Raw genomic sequence first — 6,273 nt, forward strand, 5'->3', positions numbered from 1 at the left:
GAATACCCACGGTGAAAACCACGGCAGATCTCCAAAAAAAAAAAACATAGCTATGGATAACGCAAATGAACCACACCAATTTCGATAGAACCTTTTGTCTTTGATTGGCAAAATTGCCGATAAATAAACAGTGGCAGAAAATAAAAGAAGTTGCATAAAATACAAAACAATTTCATCAATAAAATTCTAGACAATTCCAACATCAAAACAGAACCAAACCCCACAACCATAACTTTAAAACCAAAACCACTTGAACTTTGGATATAACAGTATTATTGACAACCGTACAGAGCACAGTAAAAACATACACTGGTCCCGCAGCGCCGTTTCTCTTACAATTACAAATGTCACGTGTTTTTATACAGTTGTAATTAAAATGCTAATAAATTGTTTGCCATGTGCCAGAGACTCGAACGACTTCTGTATGATAGGACATGCATCCTTAATAAGATAAACATAATTGCAATTATCCCTCTATATTGTTTTAGCTATTTATGTGAAAGTATGACTAGTATGATGTTAACATTATCTTATTAATTGATTTCAGCTTAATGGTTGCAGAACTTTTGAAACGTCTGTAGTGCGTAATTAGTGTAACAGTACCTTCAATTAAGAAACGATATGTTTCAATCTTCGCACTCTTCGTAAGTAGTTTCTTATTTGTTAGTGCATGTAGAAATTAACATTTATTTTATAATGAAATGCACTCTGTATTTAAGTAAACTCAATAGTAGTCTAAAAGGATAATTATCGAGTTTTGTTTACGAATACAGCTGGTCAGGGCTTTATTTTAACTGGAAAACTATGTAAATTACGGTGTTTTTCTCTAAATGTTAATAATATTGAAATGGTTTAAAAAAAATAAAAAGTGATCCTTCGAGCCGGATTTGAACCAGCGACCTATGGATAACAACTTTTTAACCTCTACAGTCCACCGCTCTACCAACTGAGCTATCGAAGGTCATACGTAAGAGAGTAAACATCTGTATCTGCATGTATGTACCTGATAAGAATAAATAATTTAGAACGTGATTATTAATAAAAAAAAAGAATAATTTGGAACTTCGATGCTGGTTCTATTATTATGCTAAACGATAATAATCCTGTAACTTTTACTTTTCCTAATACAAATTGGGTAGGAACCACTAGAAATGTGTCAATACAAATAATTACGAAATCGCTGGCACAAAGAGCAGTACAGTGTAGTTTATATGCAGCACAGATACAGTAACGAAAGAGAAAGAAAAAGCGAATCATGCAAAAATCACTCAAACTGCATAAATTTAGGGCTCAATTGCACATTGCTTCAATGACAACATACACAACCGTAAAAAAAAGAAAAACATTTATAAAACCATGTAATTGTAACTATATCAATTGATAGTTGCTTTAAAAAGGCATATCTTCCATCAACTATCAGACATGAACGCTCGTCAAGATCACAAAAAAATATAATAAAATACAAAATTCAGAGCAATTACACCATACCTTACAATTATAAACAAATAACATAATAGTTAACGGTTATCGTACAACATTAAACAGAAGCAGCTATTTTTATGACTTATTGGACATACTTTATGACCATATACGATCATTACACATAGCACAAATTGATGTTTCTATATCAGTATGCAATACTAACCACGATGTCCAAGTTCTCTTGCTTGGTAGAATTATTTTCTAGCAAATTCCGCAATGCAAAATTTACCTTACTTAGTCCTTTTTTTTATTGGGGTCGCGGCAAACTGGCTTTACTGCATCTGATGGTAAGTGAAGAGATGCCTAAAAACATGTCGACCAGAAAGAGATAAACATCTCCGAACAGTCGGTACAGTTATTATTATTTTTTTTTTATTTTATTTATACAGGGAAAACAAACAGTAACATACATGTATACAGTACTTAGTCTAAGTTTACAAATTAATAACGTATGTTACCTACAACATTTTCCACAAGCAACAATTCAAAATTAGATGTTTGGGTGATTATTGTGAGCAGGCGAGATATGCGTTGAGTAAATTGTAGTATGAAAAATAAGTACGATAGAGCAATATTCTGAATTTTAAGGAACACAGACAATACATAGGTAAATACTTTTAAAAATTACATATTTTAAGACACTTCCAGATTTAAAATTAAATGAAATAAGAATGTTGAAAGTTATGCCAGCTTGCTTAATTGCTTCTCAACGCTGCGGTCCTATTCTTACATTTTTAAAAGGAAGTTAAAAATCTACATTCGAAGAAAGCTTAAGAGTACAGAGTAAGAAATCCTACTTATACAAAAGTCCTGCGGGCAAACTGTTTCGCTTATTCCTACTTTCATTAGCGTGCAGTCATTTTGTGCCTGAGTTTAAAGGATATCTCAGCTAGTATAATAATAAAGGGATATTGTGATAATGAACATATCCCAAAATATGAAACGTAGTACACTGTTATGCAATGTTTTATAATTCAAAGTTTGGCTACGTTTGGGTAAACTTGCCATAAACGAAAGATAATTTATTTTTAAAAATTCCCTCTGCTCCTTGTGGTAAGTGAAGTGGAGTCCAATAGAATGTCGACTGACGAGCGATGATTACCCATCGATAGTCGAAACAACTATACCGGCCTATTGGAACCGGATATACACAGGCTGATACCAGAACGCGACACGCTTACGTGGGCCACTATGGCGACTTTTAACACCTCCTGGTGGCTATTCGGGCGGATATAAAATATATCCTACCACCAGCAATGTCTATCATGATTATAAAAAAAATATTATTTTTTAATATACGATCAGATTAATTATATAAGTTTTACTTCCTAAGCCCGTTAATTCATTAATACGCCATAGCAAAGCGTATCTTAGCCTTAGGGCAATAGGGATGTATTTTAAATTACAGAATTAGATTTTTTGTGTATAATAATTAAATATAGGTTTTAACATTAACTATTTCCCGCAACAGCTGTAATGTTTTTGCTCTGTCCCCTACAATTATTACCTAATTGTACACCAGAGATTACCTTCGTTTTTTTACTAACGTATATCAAAAGGTTAGGTTTTTAATTAAAATCTAGTAAGAATCTAACTAGTTGCTGCAGAGGCTTTAATATATTATAAAATTGGTGAGATAGGCATAGGTCAATGCTACTTTATGTTGGTGTCAATTTTTATCATAACATGTTGACGTATCTTGTCTGAGGTATGTGACTTTTGTCGTTACATAACGGAAAATTAAAACACCACTGTTTCAATATGAAATACGAATTTCTATAGGTTCGTCGTTTAACCGTACATGTTATCTGTATCATTACTAATGTAATAACAAGATATCTTGCATGGCGTTTATAAAAGCCCTTGTATAATGCAAACACATAGTTGAGTTGACCCTAAGCAAGTAAAGTTTCCACCACGCTTACACATTATTGTCTACACCGTGTTAATTAATTAAAAGCGCATTATCTGTATTCTCGTTATCTCGCAGAATTTCGCATCCTTCAGTTAACACCGGTCATTGTTATCATTGGACATCGCAAAAAGTCGCGCCTCGCCGACAAAAGCCGACGCACTAACATTGCTGCCGAGGAATCCGACGGAACCCTCGCTCATTAACGCTTCTCCTTACCGACTTTATATCTCGCGGTGTAATCATCCTATCTTAGCTCCGAGACTGCATTCAACAACCAATCTTAATCCACCCGTTCTTAAATTCAATTCGAAAAAGTCACGTCTCATTTTCAATGTCGGGAAAAAGTCACAACTCCTTTACTCGAGATGAGCGTTTCAAAATCAACTTTATTGATTTTTATTAAGTTTATATTTTACAATAAAATCAATGCGATGATTTAAGGCGTTGTAATTTTAGCTTCACTTAAGCTTCTGTTGTGGGAAATGTTGTAAGATTGATATGTGACTAGCGAGAAGCAACTTTAACACGTTTGGTTTAGAATATATTTCGCTCTGGACTCATCTGGTTGGATGTTGGTGTAAATCGTATTGGGTGTGCACACGAGGCGCGATTAGCGTTTTTGCATCGGCGGCGTAATTAGGGGCTATCGGCGGCGCGTATGAAGACATAAATAAAATGAGGACGCCTGAATTAGCTGCCCACTAACTGCCAGCACAGGATTCACTATAATTTCAATCGATAGTGCGCGAATACCTCGGGACCTTTTTTTAACTAACACCGTGTTTATCTCATTAAGTTAAAAACTTCTCGAATAACTTTCACTATGCTCTTTTATGTTTATTTTTAAGGAATGATGAGCATGCACTATTTTCTGCAAAAGGGCATAATATATGCGTAAAGATGCTTCTCTACATCTGCCCAAATACCTCTCATTCACAACTTAATGCATGATACATTTGTATGGCAAAAGGTCTGTGCGATAAAGAAATAGCTTCGTTTGATATCTATTTTTCTTTATCAGTTGAAAGATTATCTGACTGATATGCAGATAATGCACTACCGCATAGTAATTTCAAATGTTACACACATTGCCACAAGACTCAGTATTACCCTATCTACTTTAACAGCTTCCAATGACTTCCACATCGATATCGTTCCATTATCTACACTCTTAATTTATATTTTATACCGTCCTTGCGTCTGAAATTTAGACAAGGATAAATATCAACTGCATTTACGTGTCTAAAAATAAACAGAAACGTCTGCCATCACATTCCGCGCACCAAACTACTCAACCGGCACACAAAGTTGCCAATTAATGAATATCAAAAATGACCACAGTAATGGTAAAGTAGAAACGCTAATAAAAACCATATGAAAATGTCAGTACGTGAGTTTTTTCCCACCTCTGATATCATGTCAGTTTGTCAAATAAATATTAAACACTTGTAACGCGAGCACTTCTGTTACGAACGAACGTTTATTGAATGATTTATATTGTTTTTATTATCTGTTCCACGGCGCAAACGTAGATAACACAAAAACCATAGACAAATATGTATTCATTTAGGTTAATTGAGGTTAGAATAGTAAAATAATTACCATAGATAGTATTAGATTGTCAATATTTTTTGTTACCATTTGTTTATGGGTATTATTTACATTCTTACGTAATTAATCGTTTTAATGGTATGGTTTTAGTATATAATTATTTTGTTAATGCCTTATTACCTTACATACGACATACATTTATCTATAACTGGGCTTGGGTAATACTACTTGCTTTTTAAGTAAGATTTCCTGCATTCCTATAATACTTTACATAAGTTAAGCAACTCACGAGATCAAATAAGTCATTTGTTTGATAAGAAAATTTTATAAAATATTCATATTTAAACATCAAGATTACACTGCCCTCATAATGAGAAAAGACATATTATGAGTTAAATACATATTCGTAATCAGCAAAAAAAGCCGAATCCAATATATTTTTCTCTACACAGGGAGAAACTCACGCTTCTTATATCCGAAAAGGGTGGGCAGAGCACAACTGGTGCATCTACTTTCGGCCGTGTGTATTCCGTCCCATGATATGATGGGCTCGCCTATCGTCACATCGGGCGCAAATTCCAATATCACTTTACCCAAATCAGGAATCGAACCAGAGACCTCGACATTATAGCCGTACCATAATATAACAACGCCACCGAGGCAGTCAGTATTTTTAGATGAAAAATATATATGTATGTAGAAACGTCCGAAAATACAAGGCCAAACTCACCCCTTTAACTATAATAGGTAGGAAGCATATAGAGGGCACTAGCCATATTACTAACGTTCAGTAAAACAGACGTAAATAAAAACATTTACATATTTTATACCAAATCAACTTATAAAAACATACAACACTACAATTTCACTCACCAACAGACAAAATCACTTTCATTATACAAAGATTAAAAACGCCAAACGTTACTCAAGCGATCAATGAGAGATTGCATGTTAATATATCAATTGTGGTAAAAAAGTGCGCGAAACAGGCAACAAATGATTTCCTATAGTGGTACGAGCGCGTATGCAAAGCGTGGGCGAGTTGCTAAACTATTATAATGTACGGTAGTTGCCTTTGTACTGTGACCATTTATGATTGTTACTGTCGGATAGAAATATCAAATGGAATTGAAAATCTTTGAAAAAAACACGATATTGCGGTGAGAAATATTCTATTTCTTTGTCTGTAATGGTTTAAAGAATATTACATTAACTTACTATTTATAATATTATCCTCAATTAGGTTTACACTTTACGTCATACGATAAAAAAATACGAAAAAATTCGCCGTAATAATTATTTGATCTAAGAAAATACGAACCACA

At 33.8% G+C, this 6,273-nt stretch overlaps 1 non-coding gene across 1 annotated transcript; it reads right to left on the reverse strand.

Moving 5' to 3' along the window:
* Positions 1-872: 872 nt before the first annotated feature.
* Positions 873-961, reverse strand: Trnay-gua. Its single transcript is given in 2 exon segments — positions 873-908; positions 925-961. It is a non-coding gene; the product is annotated as a tRNA-Tyr (tRNA).
* Between the last annotated feature and the right edge of the window lie 5,312 nt (positions 962-6,273).

This window comes from Manduca sexta, unplaced genomic scaffold (assembly GCF_014839805.1).
Source record: "Manduca sexta isolate Smith_Timp_Sample1 unplaced genomic scaffold, JHU_Msex_v1.0 HiC_scaffold_101, whole genome shotgun sequence".
Taxonomy (NCBI): Eukaryota; Metazoa; Arthropoda; class Insecta; order Lepidoptera; family Sphingidae; genus Manduca; species Manduca sexta.